This window comes from Ctenopharyngodon idella, chromosome 1, assembly GCF_019924925.1.
Source record: "Ctenopharyngodon idella isolate HZGC_01 chromosome 1, HZGC01, whole genome shotgun sequence".
NCBI lineage: Eukaryota > Metazoa > Chordata > Actinopteri > Cypriniformes > Xenocyprididae > Ctenopharyngodon > Ctenopharyngodon idella.
Genome location: NC_067220.1, coordinates 34,949,618 through 34,976,965, shown reverse-complemented (window position 1 = coordinate 34,976,965; position 27,348 = coordinate 34,949,618). Strand labels below are relative to the sequence as shown.

The 27,348-nt window shown below is 36.8% G+C and overlaps 1 protein-coding gene across 2 annotated transcripts in view; it reads left to right on the top strand.

Annotated features, from left to right (window-relative positions):
* ctnna2 (catenin (cadherin-associated protein), alpha 2) overlaps nucleotides 1-27,348 on the top strand; it is a 455,639-nt gene that overhangs the window by 182,041 nt on the left and 246,250 nt on the right. The window lies entirely within an intron of this gene.

Here is a 27,348-nt window from a genome sequence, read left to right as displayed (position 1 = left end):
TTTCTGAGATACTGAATTTGGGATTTTCCTTAGTTGTCAGTTATAATCATCAAAATTAAAAGAAATAAACATTTGAAATATATCAGTCTGTGTGCAATAAATGAATATAATATACAAGTTTCACTTTTTGAATGGAATTAGTGAAATAAATTAACTTTTTGATGATATTCTAATTATTTGACCAGCACCTGTAATGTTTTGGTCATCACATTAAAAAAAGCATTTAAATATGATAATATTAGAGTTTTGAAGTGCTGTAAAAAAATGTGTGAAGTACTTGAAAGCATTTTACTATTCCTGCCATGGTTACAGTTAGTGTTACTACATTAAATCCATGCGAATGTTGTTAATTTGTGGACTGAAAGCTCTCTATAATACATTCATGGTACAATGTTTCTCCTGGTTTCCACGTCAGTGCTGTTTGGTCTTATATTAATAATGGAGAACTCTGCACCAAATTTGAATGCTTATCACTAGATCTCACAGCGATGTTATTAATTCTGTGGAGAATTCAAATGCTTTCTTTACTGGATCTAACAGTGTCGCATGATCAAGATCGGCTCGTGAGTAGCTCGCGCTTGTCATGTTTTGAGTTTGCTTTTGATCTGTTTCCCTCTTCTGTTCATGTATGAGTTTAATTTTCATTTGTCACATGTCTCCCTTTGTTCAGTTTCCCGCCACTTGTTTGTTTCCATGGTTATCTTCATTAGTTCATTTGTACCAGCTGTGTCTTGTTAATTAGTCTTGTTTGCTCCTGTTTCCTTTGTATATAAGCCCCCAGTTTCAGTTCAGTCTTTGTCCTGTATTGATTATGTTATGTGGTGTTTTGTAGTCTTATTTCCTGGTGATTTTCCTGTTCCTTGTTCCTAGTGTTCCATTAAATATTATTGAAGTATTCTCCTTAGTCTTGCATCGTACCCTACACTACCCATCGTGACAGCGCTGCACTGATATTGGTCCAAACTGATAAACGGTCCGTGAAGAACAAATGAGTAGCGCAGTTTCGTTCTGCTTTCATTACATTTGCCATTTGATGTTGGGCAACGTTCTGGTGGTTGCGCCAGCACGACTACTAACAAATTTTGATTGCACTGGCAGGAAAAATGGTCGCATTTTAGCATTAGCTTGCGCTCATTTTTAACATTATTTTTGGTTTGTACCCCTTCATTCACATATTTTATATTGAATGCCATAATATTGGATATTGTACATATTTATTTATTTGTTTGTTTGTAACAATATCGGCCAGCCTTGGAGCAAATTCACCTCAAGAGTCTGTTTAAACACATGGATTGAGAAAAATCCTTGGCCATAACATCCTCTAACAGGAAGGGGGAAAAAATAAAAGAGAGAGAGAGAGAGAGAGTACAATGCATGAATAACAAATATAATTGTTATCTGGCAGGTGGAAATAGGAGTCTGAAAACAGAGGAGTGACAGAGACAGTAGTAATGCTGGATGTGTGTTTGAGAGGGGAGGTTTGATGGGCTGCTCTGCAAATCAAGTCGTTTGAACAGAGTGCATGCGAGATTTTAGGTGGCTCAAAGGACAAACATTTTTTTGCTTTAATTTCACACACGCGCACACACATACACATACAAATGGATCCTGTTATCAGCCACTTAAAACCTGTGAATGCTAGATAGGCTCACCGCTAAATCGCTATACATTGCTCTCTAGAGAACTGACCTCAAATTATTCAGCAACTCGTGAGATCTATTAAAGCGTCTTTAGCCTCTAGCCTGTTAGTGTCTCTTTCTTTCTTTCTTTCTTTCTTTCTTTCTTTCTTTCTTTCTTTCTTTCTTTATCTCTCTCCCTCCCTCTCTCCCCACTCCGAGCACTAGTGGCACTTTTCACGTCACCCCCTTTATTGATCCCATTAATTGTTTGTTAGATGTGTAATTAAACAGTAGAGAGGGAAACATCTTGTTAGCAGCTGGGGTCTTTATGTGCTCTTTGGACTCCGCTCTTTGTTAAGCTACAGTGAGAAATTAGGAAGCCGTCGCTAAGCCCAGTGGGAACATCTGCGGGAGACTGGAGCCCCAGTTTGGGAGCTTTTAATAGCTGATTGTGTAAACGGCTTCATTAGAGTGTATTCGATGTCAGATACGCTGGAATAATATTTTTAATGCCAGGCTAATGGGTGTCTTTCACATACTCTTAGCATAAGATCTTAGCATAGCACATTAGTATAATTTGATGTTTGACTAATGACTGCATGCTGTAGGTATATCTATTATGTATAGTTTCCACAAAAATATGAACTGTTTTCAATGTTAATAATAATAAGAAATGTTTCTTGAGCACTTAATTAGCATGTATGAATGGTTTCTGAAGACTGGAGTAATGATGCTGAAAATTTAGCTTTGCATTACAGGAATAAATTACATTTTAAACATTATTAAAAAAAGAACAGTTATTTTAAGTAATTAAATAATAATAATATTAATTAGTAATAATATTACGCAATCCTGCTGTTTTTACTGTATTTTGAACACATAAATGCATCTGGTGAGCATAGAAGTCTTCTAAATAAATAAATAAATAAATAAATAAATAAAAATCTTATCAAAACCAAACTTTTGAACAGTATTATATGAATATTTTCACACATGACGTGAAGGGTCGTGGAGGTTTGTGAAGGGCTGAACTAGGAAGGTATGGTAATTTGTTTCAATTGGTGGACTGCACTTTATTATTATCCTACTGACTGCAGAAAATTACTCTTCTGCACTGTTAAACCTGCCTGTTTGAAAGACTACATCAATACTGGCAACTGCCATGCAGAATGCAATTAATATCTCTTCTCTTCCCTTCTCTGTTCTTCCCTCTACCCATTTTTTGACGTTTGTTTATTGTGACGTGACTTTCTCTCTCTTATGGTTGTGGTCTCTTTTGCATGTTCAATGAATGCATTTTTGATCATCACAGAAAGAGCAATTGCCTTGTGAAATATCCAGTAGCGTGCTGTAAGCAAGTGTAAAACAAACAAAAGCTATTACTGTTATGCAAAATTGGATGTATGAAACATATACACACATTGTGTTGTATTTCAAGCCTGGTAAATTATTGCATTTTTATAAAACGGTTAGTTCCTGTCCTTGATTCTGATTGGTCAATGACCGCTTCACCCAACAGTTCTGTGTATCACTACACAATACCCTTAGCAACCATCTAATGGCATAATAATGGAAGGAATAATGGAAGGAAGGCTTTTAGTGAAAGTTTACTTCATGAAAGTTTCACTGATACATATTTTTGGCTTTAATATTTGTATTGTGTGGTAACCGTTGTATAAAAGCAATAAGGTACTCGAGGCTAGTGCTGTATCGTGAATAAGTCACGGCTGAAGGGGTTGCAGGCACTCTGCTTCGCGTCGTGCCTAACAACGCCCTTCAGCCGTGACTTATTCACGATACAGCACAGCCTCTCATACCTTATTGCTTACTTAAGACCCATTCACACCAAGAACGACAACTATAAAGATAACTATAATGATAATTATAGTTGCGTCCACACCAACGAATGATAATGATCTGTTTATTCTAAGCTCGCGCTGCGGTTTCAAAGACTATATGTGTCATTGAACATGTTTTTGCTGTTATTGTTGCATTTACACAGCTTTAACCAGCAGATGTCATCAGCATGCTATGTTGCATGCTATACGATATGCTATACGATATCCCAACGATATTGTTCCTCTATATCGTTATCATTATAGCTGTAGTGTGGACTCGAGCGTTGTTTAGAACTATATCTTTATCATTATCTTTATAGTTATTTTTATTGGTATGAACGGGCCTTTATAGTACCATATTCATGTTAACGTGCATACTTTGATGCTTGCATTGAAATCCCATTAAAATAATTGTTATTGATTTACATCATATAAATCTGAAGTGGGAAGGAAAATGAAATATTTAGCTGTTTACCTTTTTTGCTTGAAGTTATATAGTTTGTGTGTGTGTGTGTGTGTAGATATGTGTGTGTGTGTGTATATATATATATATATATATAAGTATTTTGATATTTAATCAATAATTGATGGACCACTTGCTGTACTGCTGTCGACCCCCATAGGAGTCACAAACCCCCGTTGAACCCTCTCAAATGCATTTTGCAAACTTTAAATTGACCTGTGTTTGCTACTGTGCACAACAGGATTTTTTTTTTTCTTTTTTTTCAAAAGAGAATATGAAAAGGAGGGCATCTGTTCACTTTCTTGTTCTCTTCCAGCTACCAGCCTCCGAACCTTTTGGTTCAGTACAGCAGTAAGTAACTGATATAAATGCTTCTGAAAGAAAGGAAGAGGGAAGTGGGAGCCTGATAAGGGCATTAAGTGGGGAAAATGGATTTTAAAAGTATGGTAAATCCTCCCTGGTCTTTGGTTTCTATAAATATTAATGTTATTCCCAGCTGTTCGACAGGTATGCACAGAATAAAAAGCCAGTGATAAGTTGCCCTCGCCTGGCGTGTGCTGCATTCTCCCCCTCTTTTTCGATTGTTCACCCGCAGAAGTTAAAACGCCTTGAAAAATGAATAGATCCCCATCCACTCATCCCCTTATTCCTAATTCTTTAGCTTCTTTTACGCCCTAATACCCACTGTAAACAGCGCGGCAGCCCCGTCTCGTTGTGTTTTTCCACTTGAAATCACGCTCATCTTTGAGCCAGTGGAGCAAAAGGCAGAATGCCTTTGGAAGCAAAGTACTTCTGGAAAGTTCTCTCTCAGATGAGTCGCCGCCTTCCTTGCACTTGTGAATCATTACGCTAAGCAAAACATGAACTTGATGTGCAATGTCTCAATGTAAAGTGCTAAAAGCAGGGCATTATGGGTCATAGAACTCAGTACTTCATGGGAATGGATAAATTCAAAAAATAGAACAGATGCATTTATTTATTTATGAATGAATGAATGAAAACAACTAAGCTAATAGTGAGACTTAAATTATTATAATGACATCAAAATGGGTATTGTGCACAAAGCTGAACTTATTTACAACATTTTGAATTGGATCTGTATGTTAAGTAGTTTGGGCTGAATTAATTGTACGCATGATAGTGTCATTAGTGCACCCAGAGTCTTGGTTCCCAGACTCAGTCCATGATCATAAAGGGATCATGACCGTTTACTGTGACCATAATCTCTGCCATAGGAGGGCCACTGCAGGGGTAATTGTCTTTTAAGAAGCACTAATGAATCCAAAGAAGCTTCTACAGTGACCGATCGATGGCCCTCTGCTGTGCTGTTTAATTGTCTGTGCTTTATGTCAGCATTCACTGTGTGTGACAGTGCAAGGAGCTTAAGTGCATATGCGTTATCTAAATAGAAAGAGGCCTTTGCTGCTTTTTGCACCATTACGCTCAACCTGGCAACCGTAATGTGCAAATTTCTTATATGAGAAGCTCTGTGAGGAGTGAACTGAGATGAAGAATTGAAAGAGATCATGGGGAAGGACGGTAAGAAAGACAGACAAGGTTTGAGTTTTCTAAAGATATTAATTATCGGATATAGGACCCATTAATGTGAAGTCCAACATTCAGACAATGAAAACAACAACAACAATACTAAAATGACTTTAATAAATGTCCCTGGTCTAATTCTTCATGAGTCACCAGTGCTTGCTTGCTTAAATACATTATTAAATACATACATACATATTCATTCATACTCTTTCATAAAGATGCTATATGGTCAAGTAACTTTGCAAGTACATGTCAACTTATTCTACTAATCATAACCCTAAGCTAACAGTCTATTAATACTCGAATGACTCTAATACTCTTTCTCTCTCTCTCTCTTTTTAATTATTATTATTTTACGTACTTCCTAAAAGTTGAAATTACTTTTTTTTTTTTTTTTTGGAATTTTGTCAGTTAAAGTACATTGGACAAATCAATTGGATAAACAGATTGATTATCACTGTGATAATCAATTAGTTGAGATTAAGTAAACCCATTTCTTATCTGATGCCTCATCTGAAGATTTTTAAAATTCATCTTTATGGTCCCGCTAGTGCTTGGAGTAATGAGTGTAAGAGCGATCATTTGGCAGACACCTGGTGCTGTGTCATGGGATCTTCAGCTATCCTCAGCTAACCAATTTCAGAGGCCCTAACCTGAAATATCACTCACTATCCTCCCTCTATGACTCTGTCTGTCTCATCTGCACTTGTTTATGCCAGAATAAGACAAGTAAGTGAAATAACTTCCATTATGCGCTATTGTTCTGAAAGTGGCAGGGAGGGGCAACCTAAAGCCCCTGTGCTTGATTGCATTAATTACCACAGTAGCTTCATTAGTGTTATTAAGCAATAAACCTAGGCAACTGGGAAATGAAGCATGCTCCCCCCCCCCCCCCCCCTTTTTAAATTATATTATTTATTTTCTCAAAATTAATCACAGAATTCAGCCATCTTGCTTAGAGCAGGATGAGTAACTCGCACGCTTTCAAGCACACAGAATTGAATGATCATCTATTAATAAATGTGACCTTTATTCAAACACAACCACATCAGCCCCCGCTTGCTGCAGAAACATTTCATTTTTGAGCTATCCTGGGAGGGGGTGTGGTACATCTGGAACTAATGGCCTTGTGTTTTGTTGACGAATCATTGAGGGTCAAGTACAGCATTAGTGGAACTGGTGTCTAAACATGAGCAGATCCTGTAATTTGTCTTCAAGTCTACCTCTGAAAGCTCACTGGCAGAGATTAGCAAACAAATATGGCACTAACAGTGGCTCGAATACACCACTAAACAAGGGCATGAGAGAAGTATTATTATTAATATTTATTTATTTAATTAATTAATTAATTTATTTTTTGTCGGGGCGCAATTTGCATTTTTTGTATTTTTTTTTCTTCCCACCCTCCACGGACCTTGCGGCAGGCAATTTGCAATCTCAGTGTTTGATTGTTAAATCATACAGACAGGATTGAGTGAGAGAAGACGGGGAAAGAATGTTTTTGTTTGAGGGAGTTCAAGGTGATGAAATTCAAGCTAAATGTGAGGAGCAGATAGCAAGGATGGATGCTCATTACTGGAAAATAAATCACGCCCCGATCTCCCTCGTTAGCAATTACTAGCGCACATTAGCGTGTAGCACCTCAGGCTCTTTGTCATTCGCCGTCAGAAGCCAGGCAGCGCGGGCTTCGGCACGTTGTACATCATCTCCCAGGATGCATCAGTGCCGCCAGCTAACATCCTGACAGAAACGTTACGGTATCTGCTCCTATCATCAAGGTGAAATGTGTGTGCTAGGGTCATAAGAAGATAAAACCTGCTTTCCGATCCACATTGTAGTGGTGTGTGGGAGGTTATGTTTATTTATGTGGGAGTGTGTGCGTGTGAGATGAGTGTTTTGTTCTGTTAATATGGAGTGGACATTTCTATAAGCAGAAATTCTGTTTGCAAAAACATCATAGGGATAAAAGACTGATGGAATCTATCTGTCAGTCTGTCAGTCTGTCTAATCATCATCATCATCTAATTATCTCTCTGTCTATCTATCTATCACTATCTCTTAGGTCCTTTTTTAATCTTTATGCATTTACATAAACATATTTTTTTCTCTTGTTTTGAACAAAAAGTCATTTGGAATAGGCCTGTCCTTCAAAATGCATATTAGAGAGATAGAAGATAGAAAATGTGGGTGTTGGCATGGTGAAATGTATCAAACAATTTATGATTATGGCAAACAGCTGGCTAGATCTAGGCCTGAAACATCTTAAACATTATGCTTCCAGTGACAGTATTGCTAAAACAGCTGCTGGAAGGAGCGCTATATGACATTATCCATTAAACACAGACGTGTAATAAAAGGCGGTACATAAAATTGTGCTGCGAAGAACGTGCTGATGGCTATAGCTGAGGAATGCTTTGTGGTGCTAAGTACTTCTCAGAATTTGCAGCCTTATGCCGAAACCTCTTCCTGGTTTTTCATGCTCTGCTCACTCACATTCACATGACTTGAACCGAATGGATTCTGCTATTGTTTGCTGCAGGCGTCTTAAGGAAAGGCCAGTAATAGGTTTCTCAGGGACAGGCGGATAAGACACGGAAGCAGAGCTGGAAATCAGGGGGATAGAGAAAGTATAAATGGGGGGAATTGCATTCAATGCACTTTGTGTCGTCTCCTAAATATAGCTAAACATAGTCTTGTGCCTGCAAAGGTACTCAGGCCTAAAGCTTTTTTTCCCCTCTTCAAATTGTTTAGCACTGCATTTTGCCATAAAAACTGACTTGAAGTTTCCCTTTAGGATAACTTATTGATAATCATGGTCTGATTCTGTTGCTGATTAGGTTTTCATTCCAATTTAGAGTTACATTGCTAAATTAGAATGAGGCTTATTAGTTGTATTATGTTATCTTGATAATTGTATTGAATCTGAGGTTGACACAAATTCAATTTGTCTGGGATGTCCAGTTGTCAAATAAATTGAATCAATTAGTAATTCCTTTTAGGGGGTAAAACTAAATCTGTAGATTTGCTTTGGTATTACTAATTATTTTAAAACATTTATCATCTTAAGCTCAATCGGAGAGAAGATAATAAAAGAAATGTGGAAAAATAGGAAAATTAATGTATTATATTATATTATATTATATTATATTATATTATATTATATTATAATAGGTTTGCTAAAGGGCATTCAGATTAAAGGAATCTCAGTAAGCAGCTTCGGTCATCCATCCATCAAAAGAATCTATGATCAGTGAAGGAATGCTGAGGTTTCACCATGTCAGCAGGTCATGTCAAATGTGTTCAGAAATCAGGTTATGTTATTAACCTCCAGTCACCACAAGTAATTGGTCAAGAGTAAATAATCACCAGGAGTGCGTACTGTATGTCATCTGACCTCAGTTTGTGCTGACTCCATTGAAAACTGGAGGTTTTTGAAGGTACAAACACATGCATAATATGAAAGGTGCAGTTGAGAGGTGGGAAAAGGGGTGTGATTCAGAGATGTGGAGTGCTGGCCCACATGTCTCATGAGACGTTTGTGGCAATCACTTGTTTTCTATTACCACTCTGTGCTGTCAGCTCTCTGTGGTCTGTCAGCCTCTGATGGAATTGTTTATACACAAACACAAATATTACCCTGTGATAGTGCAACAGAGAAGAGCCTGAGTAAAAATAAATAAATACATAAATAAATAAGACTTTTTAACTCTCGTTTTATTATATATTTAGCGCCATAACTTTTTTGTTAGTTCAGGGCCATTACAAAATATTAAAGACCCTGTAAAGTCAATTCTGAAAATTGTTTCTAAACACATAAATGTTACAAATGTATTGCTGAAACACATTACAAAGACTGTGAACTATGTAGTACTGAATTGTGAAGTTAGAGCGTTAAACAGTTTTTCACCAATTCTGTGTTCGGGATTTTTTGGGCGGAGCTAAAACGGGGGCTTGATGACGCACTGGAGCCCTCCGAGCATGGCCCCGCCCCAACACTGTATAACCGTCGATGACGCACTAGAGCCACCGAGCAGGGTCCGCCCCTAACACTATATAACTGTCAATGATGCACTAGAACCACCGAGCATGGCCCCGCCCCTAACACTATATAACTGTCAATGATGCACTAGAGCCACTGAGCATGGTTCATCCTCCCGTCTCGCGATGCCGATATCTGTCGACAACAGTCGGCAGTACGTGCCCACCAATGAGTGTAAGTTGCCTTGTGTGCTTATGTTATAATTAGTAGGTAGTCCACAGTAACTCTACTAAATTTTGCAACCCTCTAATGTGATTAATTTGTTTATATGCATCAGTATGTTTCACTCATTAGACAAGTAAGTTGAGACGTCAGCTCTCGGGAGTGGGTGTGGTTTCAGCGCCAACAGTGGACACATCCCCAGCGTTTGAAAGCAGAGAATACTGCTGATTTTTTCAAGATTTTGATAACTTATTTCATTTACTTGGCGATTTTTTGTTTTAATCATTCAAATTTGGTTGGGTGTGTAATAACACATTTTTCTGTGGTGTGACAAACTCAGGACACATACTTTAATATGGCTTTACAGGGACTTTAACTTTTAATATACACTTTTGATTTTAATAATGTCTTAGTAAATGTTTAATAAATGCTTTAGAAGTATTTTTCCATAGTTCATGTTAACTAATATGGTTAATTTATGTTAACAAATGGCACAAACTTATTGTAGTTATGTTATGTTGTTGTGTTATGCAGGGTTCCCACGCGTCCTGGAAAACCTGGAAATCCTGGAATATTAATGACCAATTTTCCAGTCCTGGAAAACACATAGATTGTCCTGGAAAATTATTATTTTTAAATGTTCTTCATTAAAGAATTGGCCGACAACTGGTTGAAACAATTAACGTTAGTAACAGAAAGCGCTCTGTTCAGGGATGCTGAGTTTTGACACGTGAGCTCACGCTGTTTAATCTCCCTGTGACGTATGACGCTGTCTCGTGTTGGCGGGTTTCAGGTGCTAGGAATTAAATGCTCGAATGTTTGCAGCAAATGTTCATTGGTATGCAGGTAATATTTAATTACCTTGTTAATATTATTGTAAAGTAATTATTTTGATATGCATGTGCAAGGGGTCTGCACGGCGAATTACAGCATGCGTGATGTCATTTGTCTGAGAAAAGGTTATCGATTTGTCTATTTTATTTAGAATCGTTGGAACATCTTGAATCCCCATGACAAATAAGACCCAAACTTCCCAAACCTGTTTTATGAACGATATAGGAAGTGAAAATGAGATGCTGACACGATGCACAGCGATAATTTCATGTTCATAGTGCACGCAGACTTGTGAACATGAGGCGGAGGCCGGTAATATATAATAGTACTTATATAAACGTAATAAAGGCACGTTTGCAAACGTGATACTGATTTTCTGCAACAGTTCCCTAAACAAGACGTCAATATAAGTGACTTCCTTTTTAGACAAACTATTGTCTGTTTGCTCTGTTTCACCAACCATAGTAGTTCCAAACAATGCCAGAGCAGAACGTTTCTCTTAGCAACATGCAGTACAGTGGCGTTTCTTTGCCGAATGAATCTGCGTTTTTGATTCATATCTTCGTTTTTGAACGAATCGTTTGAGAAATGATTCATGACCCATTCATAAAGACCGTCTTTTCTTCATTCCGAAATGAATAAGCGTTTTGAATGAATCGTTTGATAGAGTGACTCCAATGATTCACTCATTAAGACTGTTATTTGCTGCCACCTGCTGGTGGTAAGAGTTTAATTTTTAAAGCATCTTACCTTTTCTCTTTCTATTCTAAATTGTATTTATTTTAAAACATTAAACTTGTTGCATTATTTATACAATTGTGATATACTGTTTGTTGATATTTTATTAAAACACTAGATTATTACTAGTGATTTTTGGTGTCATTTTATTAAATAGTTGGTTAATATAATATGAATATATAACATAACTTAAAATAAATATAGAATGTGTGCTTTCCAAAAAAGAAAAGACAATGAAGTACAATGACCGGATACAAAATTAGAACAGGATAGGATGCAAAAAGAGATGGTAATAAAAATAAAGCTATAGAACATGTAAAGGTGCTTTATATCCTTATATTTTATTCCCATCATCATGAAATTTGAAATGTCCTGGAAAAGTCCTGGAAAATGAGTGGGAACCCTGTCATTTTATGTTTTATGTTATGTTATATTTCATGTTATGTTATGTTATGCTGTTAGACCTGATTTAGACTCTACATTGAACTTGTGAACATTTCTGTTGTTATACAGCCCCAAAATTACAAATTGAAACCTTGAGAGGGCCATCATCATCAGCACTTTTGCTACAAAATAAATAAATAAATAAATAACACGCAGTGGCTACACAAATCACCTTTGCATTTCAACAGCCATTAATGCCCATTCTCTTTTCCATGAACAAACAAGCATCAGTTGTCAAGTTTGGCAGTCCATTAGAACACAGGGTGCCGTAACCAAACATCACACGTTGTGCCAGTGGATATAAGCAGAACTGATGTCATCCAACTGTGTTGGTGCCAGTGGTCTGTATGTCCTCTGAATAGGATCAGTCATTTAGTAGCTGAGAGCTCTATGAGCTTGTTGGCTGTGGCGAGTGGTCATTATCCAGTGTGGTCTTGTTTGAAGCTCTAACTGGCGTGGTTGTAGCCAGCTACCCATGCTGTTAATCCTGTCGATCAGGGTGATGATTTAAACAATTAATCCTGTGGTACAGTGAGAATCTGCACCACTTACTTTTTGGCTGCAGCACAGGTCTTCTGATGCTGAGAGGGGGGCTTTAGATTACTGTGCCCCTGCTGAATCAAAAATATACTGTGATCCAAAAGGCTGGCAATAATGTTGAATAGAAATATGCAAGTATGTAAATTTGTATTGGTGGCCATATGGATGAATGTTGACCACCCATGTGTATGGGTGTGTAATGACTTTGTATGTGTAATGACTTTGTGGAGGTGTAGTTACAATAGCACAGTTTCAGCCAAAGTCCAAAATTAGCAGCAAATGAAAGTAAACGAATTAGATGTTTAAATAAATAAATATTAGGCAATATTATGACTGCTAAATGTCCTTACCATTGTCAGATGCAGTTTAGCAAGGTAACCAAAAAAGGTAGCTGTCCATGGTGCTGAAATACTGTATTTTTATCAGATGACTTTATTTACATTTTCAAGTTTTGTACTGCTGGATTTTATTGTACTTGATTTTATGTTCATGTTTTGTATTTTCCCCTCAGCCTTCAGATACTACAGCATATTTATTAAGCTATACATTTTTTGTTTAATATAAAAAGAAAAAGTAAAAGCAACATGAGAACACTCAAAAAACATAAGACCTCCAAATCATTATAAACACTCCTTAAGGTATGTAAGATGTTTACTTATGTTTGAAAGATTGTTCCATTGATTTGAATGGAGTAACTTTTCAAAACATAAGTAAACAACAGGGGTGGCGTGGCAAGAGGACTGCAGATGTTACTAGTGCAATAAACTGCTATGTCCATAATGTAAGATGCCTAAGACAGTGCTACAGGGAGAGTTGATCATCCTTGCAATGCCAAACCATGTGTAACCATATAGACCCTCTAGATGTGTCTGAGAACTTCCACTTAGTGGAATAACATCTCACAGCAAGAACTGCAAATTTGGCTCAGTCTATGAGGATGTGATGCACTGGATTACTTAAAGCAACTGGTGCCACACCACATACTGACTGCTACTCATTCCATTTCTGTTCATCAAATGTGAAAAATTAGTTGAAATTGAAAAATTGAAATTGGTTCTTTTGTATGTTCATACAAATATTTACACGTTAAGACATTTGCTGAAAAAAAAAAAAAAAAAAAAAAAATCAATTGAAAGTAAGAGGACATTTTTCATTAAAAATTAATTAAAAATCATTACGAGTCATTATACCCACACAAGGACCACAAATGTTTTGGTCAACAAGTCCAACCAGAGACAAATGGGGTTCTCCCCCTGAGAGAGAGAGACAGAGGCAGACAGAGAGAAATACTGCAGTCTAATAGTAAATGAGGTTCAGGTATCCTGGAGATAGGGAATAGTGGGCTTACCGAGACTCCCTCACCACATGCCAAAAAAAGGCCCAAACATATAAACAAACAAAAACAAGCCAACAGTAGCTTTGATAGGGAGCTACTCACACAGCAAGACTTATCGATTCACCCATGATAACCTTCAGGCGCAAGCTAAAATGATGGATTTGTTGAGGGTGGAGAAAGGTGTGTGTTTTTTTTTTTTTTCCTCTGTGTGTGTGTATTTTTTTGATTTTGGGGGTTAAGAGAAACAGACGCTGTCATGTTTTGATTATACCTTATTTATTTATATGTAAGCAATAAGGTACTCGAGGCTGTGCTGTATTGTGAATAAGTCATGGCTGAAGGGCGTTTTTAGGCACAACGCGAAGCGGAGTGCCTGCAACCCTTTCAGCCGTGACTTATTCATGATACAGCACAAGCCTCGAGTACCTTATTGCTTTTATAAAATGGTTACCGCACAATACAAATATTAAAGCCAGAAATATGTATCAGTGCAACTTTAATGAAGTAAACTTTTTCTAAAAGCCTTCCTTCCACCGGAAAAAATAGTCCCTGACTGTGAACAGCAACAGAAGTTACATTTTCACGCCATTAGATGGCAGCAAAGACTGTCTTCATGAGTGTGTCAGTCATTGTTTTGAAAACGGAACAAGACACAACTGACAAATGCTTTGACTAGCGTTGTTAGTCATGTGAAAACCCCTTAAATGTTAAAAGGACAAGATGATACATCGGACATTTAAACAAATTTTTTATTATGAACATAGGACTGACCTGAAGGAAAATGCCAAATCTGAATGCAGGTAATACACTTGCTCACTCGATCTCTTTCTCACAATACTCTTCTACATAATGCAGCAAGCTTCAATGAACAATAAGAACATACAGTTTACGTTGCTAAGAGTGGTTGCTAAGGGTGTTGTGTAGTGATACACAACGGGATACATGAAACTTCAATATTGATTTTTTTTTTATTTTAATTTTATTTTATTTTTTATAGAAATTGGAATGGAAAATTGAATAGTCATGTATCTCTTATGTAGCAATGTGCTTTATCACTGTGACAACATAGCATACTGCTGTTATTTTTTTTATGGTAACACATTACAATATAAGTCTCATTTGTTAACATTAGTTAGCTAGCATGAACTAACAATGAACAATACATTTGTTACAGTATTTATTAATCTTTGTTAATGTCAGTTAATAAAAAATACAGCTGTTCTTTGTTTGTTCATGTTAGTTCACAGTGCATTAACTAATGTTAATAAATGCTGTAGAAGTATTGATAATTCTTAGTTCATACTAAGTGTTATTTATTACAAGCAGGTAAGAGTGTGTGAGTGTGATATTTCTCCACTTTGTACAATCACTTGGATGAAAGTCATTCAGTACCTTACACATCTACTTGCAGATTGCATTGGGTCCAAATGTAACAACCACACTAGCTGCTCTCAAAAGCCTTCATTCACACAAAATGGCACACACAAACATGTTGCATATTGAGCTGGTTGCACATAATGACATTCTGACTAAACAATTTTATGTGTCCCATGTTGCATTATAAGACTGTATTTCTTGTTGCCTATACTGTCACATATTATGTAAAATAGTAAGTGGTATACAATGAGTATTCCAAAGTGGTATTCCATACGTTCACTTTTTTCTCATGTTGGTCATGGGAAAGAAAAGCTCTGCAGCATTCTCAAACTGCTGTAAAATCTGAAGAGCTGCATGCAGCACAGTTCACACTGCAGACATTCCCGCTCTGCTGGCTCCACACAGCTTGACTCAGTTGATTATCTCCCTCGTGTCAGACGATGGTGCACAGTTGAATTCATTTGTTCTCACTGTAACTTTCCAAAAACAAAACACGTTGGAAACCCAAGCTGTATGTGTAAACCTCACCAACCCTGGCTGCATTTTTCTCGACCGTTGTCATGCTAATGGCCTGCGGCGCAGAATTTTTCATAAAGTGAAAAATACTGATGTGCGACGTTACTCCACAGAGAGAAAAACAAATACAGACAAATCAATCGAGTCTGAGCTTGGGGGTCTGTCACATCTTACACCGTATTGGTGTCATGTGTTCTTCGTTGCCTTCTTCATCGACAGCTAGTAGATATTACACTTGGCAGGCAGGTGAAGCAAACGACTCACTAGATCAATCTACAGTCAGTTAAGTCATACTGAATCGTTAGACATATTTTGCATTTAAACTTTTCTGAAAACCCCTCGTTTGATGAAATTTGCACTCTTGTTTAGAATTTTTTTCTCAGCAGCATGCGACTTTGCCAATGTGGCAGGATCACGTTGAAACAGCAGTCTCTGTCTGGTAAAGGTTTATTAACCTTGAAATGAAACCCAGGCCGTGGAGGCCACGGCCCCTGACACGCCATGTGTAGCAGAAAATGAAAAAGCACTTGATATACAGTCTGGGGGTAATAGACTCCTCTGGCCCTGACTGATAAGTCATTACAAGTCTGTACCTTTTTATAAATCAGTTTTTGTCCTGGTCTTTTCATGCTGGGATTGATTTTCCTTTCTTTTTTTAAATCTCTGTTTATTTTTTTTTCTTGTTATATATTTATATCTATATCTCTCTAATTTTATATTTTTTTAATCACCCTTCAAGTTTGATAAACAAAATATGATGAATAAGAGGAGAACAAAACACTAAACTTGGTTAGAGAATTTATCTGATAAAATAATTGGTCAAAAAAAAAAAAAAAGGCAAACTACAGCTACAGGTTTTATTTTTACTATGCACAAAAACAAAATGCATAGAAAATATAAAAGCTCAAAGGAAAAAGCATACACTGACTCCAACATAATCAGTTATTAATCATATCATATCATATCATATCTTTTTTTTTTTTTTTTTTTTTTTGTGCATGGATATATATTTTTTTTGTTTTCATAATTTTGTTGTATGAAAATTATGTCCGCACAGTTTGGAATGCGGAATGCTTTTGGAACTTGGATACTTCATATATTTCTCATTAATAGGCTGAGGATGTGGAAAAAGAAAACATTCATTCCCTTATTTTGCATATACTTTTAGTTCAGACGAGCGGAAGTTTAAATTAATCGTAATAAAACATGGACATCTTATTCATGACTGCCTACTTCCCATTCCCTACAAACTCATTAAATGAAGAGCTAGAAGTTGTGTTTGCTTGTTGTCAGGAAATGCCTTCACATGCCAGGAACAGGTTGTTCAGAAGTCTTGAAAGCTGTTTTGGGCCAAATTAACTTGGACTCTAGAAAGCTGTGCCATTAAAGCTATATTAAAAGCCACGTTTTCCAGTGAATGTATGTTATTAGTGTCTGCAGTTTTTTCTTAGATATACTGCATCAACCTAAAGCGCATTTAGACTAAGTGATTGAAACATGGAACAAAGTTTTGCCATCATGTACTTAGCATAATTTTATGAAATCCTAGCTTAAAAAGTTGTATTTTTTTTTTTTTGTTTTTTTATGAACTCCCCTTGGTTTCATATTTCATCTAATGCAGTGACATTCCCATATATCATTGTGGCTTATATGTCCAAATAATTTTGGGGTCAGTGTGTATCTGGTTTCTTGCTTTGACTTAATTATTCATACTACCTAATATATTATATCATATATTCATACACTATTCATCATAGCTCGTTATAAATTATGCAGCCATTTTATTTATCACCACATCTTGTGGTGTGAAACACACCATCTGCAGATGATGTTCAATGCAGTTCTTTTCAGTTTTTGATATTCAGTGTTGATTAATTGCTTTAAATATTCTCACTAGGGTTAAGAGGTCTGTTTCATTAATTTAGCCAGAAGGCTGTGGACATTTGCACAGTTCCAAGTTACAGATCTCTGACTGTCGGCTTGAAATTAATACTGTCTTTTAATGTAACATGGGACGTGGTCAGTCAGAATGTCAGTATGTGCAGGAAACATCCAGTTCATTATACAACATGTTTGTGTGTGCCATTCTGTGTGAACAAAGGCTTTTGAGAGATGCTAGTTGTTACGCCCACTGTAATACAGGTGCATGCTGTACTGAATGACTTGTACCCAAGCAATTGTCTAAAGTGGAGTTTGGAGAAATATCACACTCGCACACTCTGACCTGCCTGTAATGACACCATAAGGGAGCCCAATAGCTTTGAGGTGGTCTGACCTTTATTAGGGGCTGATATGGTTCCAAGAGAACTCAAAGAGACTCAACCCATCTTCCCAAATGGACACAGTGTGTTAAAGTAGGCCACAGTAATGCCTGTACCAAGTATCACTCCAAATAAGACTTTATTCCAGCCTGGTACTTCAGGGCAGCACCAGTCATTTCTTCCACAGCATTCAGGGAGACAGGAGACCCACAGGGAGGGAAGGAAGGAAGGAAGGAAGGAAGGAAGGAAGGAAGGAAGGAAAGAAAGAAAGAAAGAAAGAAAGAAAGAAAGAAAGAAAGAAAGAAAGAAAGAAAAAGAAATGAAAGAAAGAAAGAGAAAGAAAGAAAACTGGAGTATGGAACAAAAACAAAGCAAAAATGATGAGCAATAGAACTAAAATATAAAAACAAAAAAGAGATGAAAGAACTACAAATAAGAGAGAACAAACAAATGAAAAGAGGAACAAAATCAAACAAACGAACAGAAGAAACACCCTTCCATTTTGTTTGAAAAACAAACAACGAAAGAAAGAATCTACAGAAAAAAATAACAAATGGAACAAACAAATTAATAAACAGCTGGACATAAAAAGGAAAGAAAAGAGCAAAGACAACAAAGAACAAGCAAACATGCTAGAATGAGCAAACAAATGAAATAACCCAGTAAAAAGAAAAAAAAAAAATAAATAAATAAAGGGAGAGAGTTAAAGAAAGCAGTTTCCCAGGTCTGGCTGATATCATTTTCTCTTGTATTAGCCGTCTGGCTGAGTGGCATCTCCTGAGATTGTCAGGGTCTGATAGGGAGCAGTTCACACTTGTCACTGGCTCAATAACACCAAAACAAAAGCAAGTGTACTGGAGAGCAATGCGGCCATATCTCCCTCTCATTCTCCTGTCTTTCTCATTCTCCCCGTCTCTTCACATCTCTCACCCTCTCATCCCCTCTAAGATATAAACTTCATTTTAAGACACAGAGAGATTGCAGCTGCGGCCCATCTTCGTCTGTGTGAGCCGAGGAAAAGAATCACCACCTTGACCTTTCTCTTCAGCATTCTCTGAAATTCACAGCGGCCTGTCAACATGCACTGCTGATTTCTGTTTGACACATCTTTAATGACGCCTTCTTTAACAAGCCCAAGCCACAAAGTTCAAAAGCAACATTTTGCTTTTATTTATGTAAATAGCATGGGTGCTCGTGGAAAGTCATTTGAGGCACTGCTTATCCTAATTAGCAGGACGACCCACGCGACCGCTTGTCTGTTTGAGTCAGCTCCCGCACGACAACGCTGGCATTTACAAGGACGACTTTCAAAACCGCTTCTGGTTTTTTTTTTTTTTTTAGCAAAAGAAATCCATGGTGCATTGTCGTATTTTGCGAGGTGAGTCAAAGAGAATTCTGTGGCATTCGTTACACGCTCTGAACTAGATCTTCAAAGGCACAGTTGAATAACTATCCTTGTAGTGTTCTCTTGATGTGTATCATGCTAGTAAATACATCAGAATGAAAAGATCTCTAAAATGACATTCGGTTTCTATCATGTCAGTCATGTTTGCACGTACATGGCTGCTTGCATAGTCTTCCCACCATTGCAAAATTCCTCATGAATTTTTAAGAGGGACCAAGAGATATTTAAAAAAAATAAATAAATAGAATAAATAAAAAAAACTATTTTCCCACATTGGGCCATTGTTGCTTTTATTTGATATGGAATAAGCTTAAATATGTGTACATATAATACCAGATGATAGTGAGGAGACCGCAAGGGAGTCCATGCTGTTTGTTTGCTGACGGTGCCTTGCGACTCCTGCCGTGTGTGTTTAGGTGGCTGGCAGCCTGTGGGTGGATCTTATCATGTAAATAAGCATCCCCTCAGGCTCCGCCTTTCCATTTGAGAGCATGAGGGAAACACAAACGTTTGCTGCTTTTTTCAACAGAATGCAATAATAGTGTTTGAAATTTGATAATGCTTTCAGCTGCCAATAAAAATGTAATACCCTTGGTTATGTTTTACATGTTCTACTGTGTTACTTTTTTTTTCTTTTCTTTTTGTTCTTCCAAAATCGCTGGAGAAAATTATCCCCTCCCCAAATTTTACATTCCATCTAGGTTTGGTAATATCATGAATCATCCATATATTCCCTATTTACATTTTTTTCAGTAATGGTAGATATCTCTTTGATGGACAAGTGTTGGTCTTGCATTGTACTGCAAGCATTTGCTTGGTTCAGAGAAGATTGGATAATGTTAGACCAAGACTTCCTGTGTAAGGGGAAAGTTTGGGGTCTGTTCCTTTTTCCGGGGTCTTGTATTTTACTCTGGAGGTTACGGTTGGCTCCTCTCACTTTTTCAGCTCTCAGCGCACACACTTACACCTGAGCTGGTTTGACCTGAGGCCAGTCAATTCCAACCTCAAACTCTGGATAGATGACAGAGCAGGGTCTTTGTCTACGCTTCTGTGCTCTTTTTAAAGCAGTTGCCAGTAACCTCTGACCCATGACTCTGCCAGTTGCTGATGTGCTCTCCTTTTTGCCCAAGTGTGTCTTCAAGATAAGGAAAGGGATTGGGCCAGATTTTTGGCTCATGCAGGGAGAGACTAGAAGCGCTCTCACACATAAACATCAGTTAACTTTTTAATTCCTGTCTGCAGACCTTCGGAATCGGCAAGGGAAGTTCATCGTGTCCTTTTGGCCATATTAGCCAGCCTTGGCTTTTAACTCATACCTCAGGATAGGTTCAGAAAGATAAACTATAGAACCTCAAAATGACTAAAAACACCTAATAGAGGCTATGTGAAATAGTGGATTATGGATTCAAACTACCTCAGAAGCATGACTTATGAAAGAGACCTGTGTGCTGAGGTAATTAGCCTCCTGATGGCAAACATCCCCTCTTATCCTTGCTTCATTAGGGCTGTAAACTCTCTCTCTTTCTCTTTCTGAGTAACCACAACCTTAATTGGCATTGTATACTGAGGTTTATGACCCGAAGCAAATCTGCCTAGACTCTGCATTCATTTGGCCAATAAGATTGTCTGTGAGTGTGTGCACCACCTTGTTAAATATCCCCAGCATCTTCTGCATAATTTGTGTATGAAGGCCTCAGAATTAAAGGTGTCAGATTTGAAGCAGCTTGTAATCTAACAAAGATTTCAGTAATAAATTGAGAAAGACATTGGGTTTACTGACACCATTTCCTCTGCAATTCAGGATCTCTTACCTCAGAGAAACGTGAAAGCAAGTAAAGGCAAAAACATGAAGATAGAATGAAAATGTTCCCTTGTTGTATATGGGTGAGAAGTCAAAGTTTCATGTTTATTTGGAAATTTAAACTGTTAAAATGTTCGAAGAGTTAGTTCGTTTTGATTTAGTCCTAGTGTGTCAGGTAATGTGGCTCAGATGTGACTGTTTGTGGTGCAGTGACTCCTAAAGGAAGAGCCTATGCTGAGACCATACAAAGCAACTAATACATCATCACTGCATAAAAGTACACACTTTAGATTTGCCACAATACAATAAATTGTAGTACTTTACATTACAGTGCCCTGGTACTTACACTGTGCGGGCTCCTTTAACCATATTTGGGGGACAAATTTGTACCCTGCAGTGAGATAAACCTGACAAAACCTCATTTAAAGGGATGTCCTCATTTATAAAATGGCATAAAAACAATTAAGTATTTAATTTACTTCAAAATACTTTGCAGACTGAATTTGGAATAAATCATTTTTTTCCCCCCACATTATTTTACAACTACGTGGCCTCCTATCTTGTGTGTTTCAAAGAGGGCAGACCTCCTTTAGTTTGAAGTATGAACACAAAAAGAAAGAAAACCAGGTGCAAATGAAGGGGACTGGGGTTAGATGCGTGGGAAGCAGAAAAAAAGAAAGACGAACAGCAAAGAATAAAGCCAACCTGGACCCACACATGGTACCCACTCAAGGTGAACAGCTCGCTTCTGCCCAGAAACAATGGCCATTACTCACCCAGCAGCAGACACACAAAATTAGACCGTAGAGGGAAAATGAAGTTGAGGAAGGGAGGAGAAAGAGAGAGCTTTTCGTAGGTGATGTATTTCAAGCTCAGCTGCTTATGCTAAGCAGGAACAAAATGGCTAAAAGCAGTGGATAAATATTAATGTGGAATGAGGGCCCTCTAGGAACCTATAAACACTCATTGCTCAAGCTGTGGATTAAAACGCCCATTAGCGAGGAGGCCATGGGTTCATCATTCACTGCTTACAGGAAGCCAACACCTGTGCTAATCATGTTACTACTGTATGCCCACCAGTTATCTTGGGGGGGTCGGCATGGTATGTTTTATGATGGCCGTCACACAGTGTTTCACTTGTAAATATGAGAGAGATGGCTCCTTTTCCACCTGAAGTCAAGCACAGGTGATAATTTAACATGTGACTGATTCTTCAGTACACTCACAGGTATTGTCATTCGAAACCTCACAAACAGGCCGATGTGCTTGAAGTTCAGAGAAAAGCGGCTCACACTCCACCGTGCGCTGAATCTAGACGAGTTTGGGCAGAAGATTATATCGATTTGTCTGCGTGAGGTTGTGACAGTGATATCTGACTTCTTATACGATTGGTCAAGGATACACACACTGCTCTCGCAAAGTGTGTAATGGATTTATGAGTGTGTTTACCTATAAGAGCTGGTATGGCCATTTGTATTGATTGGCACTGATGCACCGTTGTCTTGCTATGAGGGAGATATTTTCTTCACTTATTAGGGTTTTGGTGCTCTGAAATACAGATGGTTTTTACCCATAATGCATTTTTTGCCGCCAACGTTGCGGAGGAATCAAAATCATTTGCTGTTTAGAATGAGTTAAAACAAAACAGTAAATGACAAAATTGGTTACTTTTTCATGCACTGTTTACTTTTTCATGCACAAGTTTTTGAAAAAATAAATTCTTAATAGGCATATGTATTAAGTTATTTTCTCCTTGTAATACAAAAAAAAATAAATAAATAATTTTCTAATAGCCTACATGAATTAGTAGGGTCTGAAAGGGTAAGACCATAGCTTTGTGGGCAGCGCTGCAGCATGTGTTGTAGCTCTGATTGGAATTATACAAATGTAAATTCAGTCTGTTGGCTAATATTTGTTGCTAGATGTAAAATGGAAATGTATGGTAATTTTATAGCCAATAAATTTAAGAAAAAAAGAAAAATGGTGTATCATAAATCAGTATGTTTTAGAACTGCAGGAGACACACAAGTCTCAGTAGCCTGTGTTTGTTTGGGATTTGAACCCGTGTCATTAGCTGCTTTTCCACCGTCGGGCCGAACGGTTCTTAGAATGGTAAGGAACGGTTCCAGTTGTGTTTCCACTGAAGCCTGGTACAGCACGGCACGATTACAAACAGTTCTCGGCCCGGAATTCTCAGCACGGTTGTCTAACGTGCTGGTAGAATCCGTGAAGTGATGTCAACACACAGGATTTGTCACTTGTCTGTTGCCTGGCTACCAGTTTCTCCGTAGCTGGCTAAGCGCTCTATTTGAGCGACATAAACACAAATTAATAATAAAATTAAAAGAAATATCTGATCATCCGCCATAACGTGGTCGTTATTACATCTCATATCATAAGTAAACCGTTTCGTTACCAAGGCAGCAACTGACGCTTTTATATTACATTCCAAAGAGTGGCCGTTATCAGCCCCACAGTGGAGAACGAAACCGTAACCGTACCAGCTGGCCGGGATCGGCATGGAATGGAAACGGTTATGCAATGATAACCGTTTGGCCTGATGGTGGAAAAGCGGCTATTGACATTGTGGGTCAATGCTCTACCACTCGACTACGAATTGACTTTGTGTGATGCCAGAAGTTCCCTTTTCCAGCAGTAACCAGCGTGTCTGCACACGTAAGAGGGACGTGCTCTTCATTGGTCTTACTTTGCAATAGTAAAAATATTCAGTGTCATTGCACCTAATTTTTTGAGGTGACATTTCTGGCACTGATTATAGTGCAAGGGGGGCGTGTTCAAATCTTGATCAGGGATCTTGCTGCATTTTGTGGAAAACAGCAGAATTTTTGAGAGGCTAATAAAACAGTTTAAGTTTTATGGAGAAACCTAACACAATATTAAATAATTATTATTTATAATAAAACTATAACTTAACTTTTCACTGTGCTAATTACACTGTAAAAAAAAAAAAAAATAAGAACTTAAAAAAGTAAGTTACCTGGTTGCCTTAATTTTGAGTTCATTGAAATTAAAAATTTGAGTTAATACAATGAAGGTGATTGGTTTAATCAACAGAAACTCAAAATGTTATCTTACCGCATTAATTATTGAAGTTGATTTGACAAAAGAAAAAATGTTGTGATAAATCATATTCAATTAGAATCGAATTTCTTAATTTATGGACACTTTATTTTTCTGCATATTATGAAGGAGATTTTTTCTTTCAGGTTTTTGGTGATCTGTAAAATACAGTATGTTGCCATCAATTTTAATATTTCTTTTTCTCTCTCTGTCCGACCCCTCCCCCCCTTCTCTCTCTCTCTCTCTCTCTCTCTCTCTCTCTCTCTATGTGCTTTTCCCTATCTGCAATCACAAATCAGGTAAGTGCCTTAATATGTTGTTATTTTTCCATTCATGTATTTTCTTATCTACCCTTTTCATTTGTTATCATCATATATGTAAGCCATATCGGCTTTAGGCATGTAGAGGAACACGCTTTTATATAGCATTTTATACTTTTTCTCTCTCTCTGCCAACAAAAGTAGTTCCAAAAGAACTAGTTCTGTGAATTTACATTCTGTATTAATGTGCCAAATGCCTTGGCAAGCATAAACAACATATATCGTTATGCTAATGGACTATGCTAATGGGTAGTTATGCTATTGCATGATGGATTAATTATTTATTCTTCTTATTACTAAAGGTGCACTATACAGATTTATTTATTTAGTTAGTTTAAAGTTTGCAAAATTTGATAGGAAATTTTAAGTTCATTTGTCAATGTGTGTTTAATTGGAGTCATGCCCCATTCAGAATTGAATTAAGAATGCATTTTAAATTAAAACTAAATTGAATTTGAATTGAGGTAGCAAACAGGATGTAGCTCTACAGTTGGAATTTTAATATAATGATGTAGAATTAGAATTAATTTAAATTTCAAAAAATGTACATGACTTACCTAGTAAAGCAAAGTTCAGTGAATCAATGTTGATAGATAGATAGATAGATAGATAGATAGATAGATAGATAGATAGGTAAAATTGCGGTCAGCGGTGCAGGTGTTCACTCTTGGCACATTCTACACCTCATTACTGTCCTTTTTATTTTTGTTGTAGAACATAAATTAGGCTCATTATAAAAATTTAGACATTTAATTAGACATTAAATTTAGGATAATGAATTTGGCCTCAAAAGGTACCACATACTGAGTAGTAACCCATTACAGATTCGATGTATGTAAAATTTTGAAATCGATACTCTTCCCAGTTCAAGCACAGTTAAGAGGAATGTGTCTTGCTGAGGTTGTCTGGAGAACCAATTTACAACTCCAATTTTGTTAGACCAAGGAAACATACAACATAACAAGATAAAACATGCTGGAGGCACTCTGTCTTGTTTAGGAATCCACTCAGGTTATAGGCATAAGTGCAATCTGTGTTGCATTTTTTAATTTGTCGTGTGTCTCTGTGAACACTTGTGTATAAAGAGAGAGTTCAATATGTCTAAATCTGACATTCTTTGCACAAAATCAAGTAATGACACTTCTTGCATGTGATAATTAGAGATTTGAAAAAAAAGAAAAAGAAAAAGAAAAAAATCTTGAATATGTGGTTACTTTGTTGGCATAGATACAGAACTTGTGGATGGCCGTCATGCCAGTAGACTGGGGTGTGCTGCTGTAATGCTGGTTCATGGCCTAGGTGTTGTTAATGCATTGTATGGCCTGTGTTAATGGAGACAGAGTGAAGGCCTGGCTGCACCTTCTATTGTCACTTAATAAGATTGCTCTTGGGCCCTGACTGCCCAACACAAAGCTACAGAGCTCAAATTAGCCTGAGCTTCTTTTCTTTTCTTTTCTTTTCTTTTCTTATTTATTTATTTATTTATTTATTTATTTATTTATTTTACCCACACATTCATAACAAACTATACAAATCTATACATACTTGATTCATGTATTTTATAAGAATAGTAAATTTGTTCTGTCTAGCTGTATAGTGGCAATTCAATAGATTTGAATTTCAATTAATTCAATAGTTTAAATAAATGCAAAACAAATCTTATATTTTATACATATACATACACCTTTTGTATCTTTTATTTTATTTTATTATTTTATTTCATTTCATTTTATTATTATTATTATTTTATTTTTTTTTTTTTATTATTATTATAATTATTATTATTTTCCCACACATTGTATGTTCATTACTAGGAACAATCACTTTTGAATTCTGACTCCAAAATACATCCATAGCATAGACCAGTGTTGGGTAAGTTACTTCAAAAAAGTAATTAATTACTAATTACATCATCAATGTTGTATTTAAAATACTTTTCTAATTACTCTGTCTGAATAGTAATTTAATAACTCAATAAGTAACTTACTAATTACTTCTTAAAATCCTTATAAACCTTGACCGGAGAGACAATAGAAAGGAAACTCTTTTAATAATTTAGTCAAACATGGAATAGATTAGCCTTTTATAGCTTTTTAAATCATTTTAACTTTATTAAAACATATACTATAATAATTTTATTTACTTTATAATACTTCAACTTTTTTAGTAACAAATAGGGATGTCACTATACCAAAAATCTAGTAGTCGGTACTGATACCACCAAAAGTGCACAATACTCGATACCAAAGTCAATACCACGGTTAAAATATATAAAAATACAAATAAAACAATGCTATATATTTTTTTTCCAGGTAGATCTAATAGTAGTAAGTAAAAATACCACAGAATTTGAATAATCAAATATAAAATAACTCTGCGTAGTCATAACTGTATAAATTAAATAACGATTAATCTTTATTAAAGCTTTTCTTTTGTTGTTTGATTATCATTTATAATACAGACAGCCAATAGTAGACAGAAGCATGTTTTAAAGGCTGCTGTCACAAAGACCTAATGGACGGAGACAATATGCTGTTACACATGCTGTTCACATTTACATAACCAATGCGAATATACGCCAAGACGGGCATTTTGACATAACTGTGTGTGTATTTGAATGTTTATGTGTAATTGTGAACCACGAAAATCTGATGCTCGCCTCTCGCGGCTATGTGTGTGCGCTTTGGTCAAGAGCACACTGACTGAAGACCGTCTCTCAGAGAGCGCACGCGTTTTTTTTTGCTCTCTCTAGGACATAGCTTAAATTTTACCTTAATGTTCTTGCCTACCTGTGTCAAAAAAGTGAAGTAATTAGATTATTTCCATTCTGCAAAACAGCCACTCGCTTCTGCCGACATCTTCAGACAGTGACTACGCAGCTGACTGGTTCAAAGTTGCGAACTCACGCGCAACTGCACTACAGCTAAAGATTTTAAAGAGGCAGTGTTCACTTTCACCTTTAGACAACAAATTTAGATTTTAAATTCAATATTGATTTAAACAGAACTGTTGAACTAATTTACAGTATG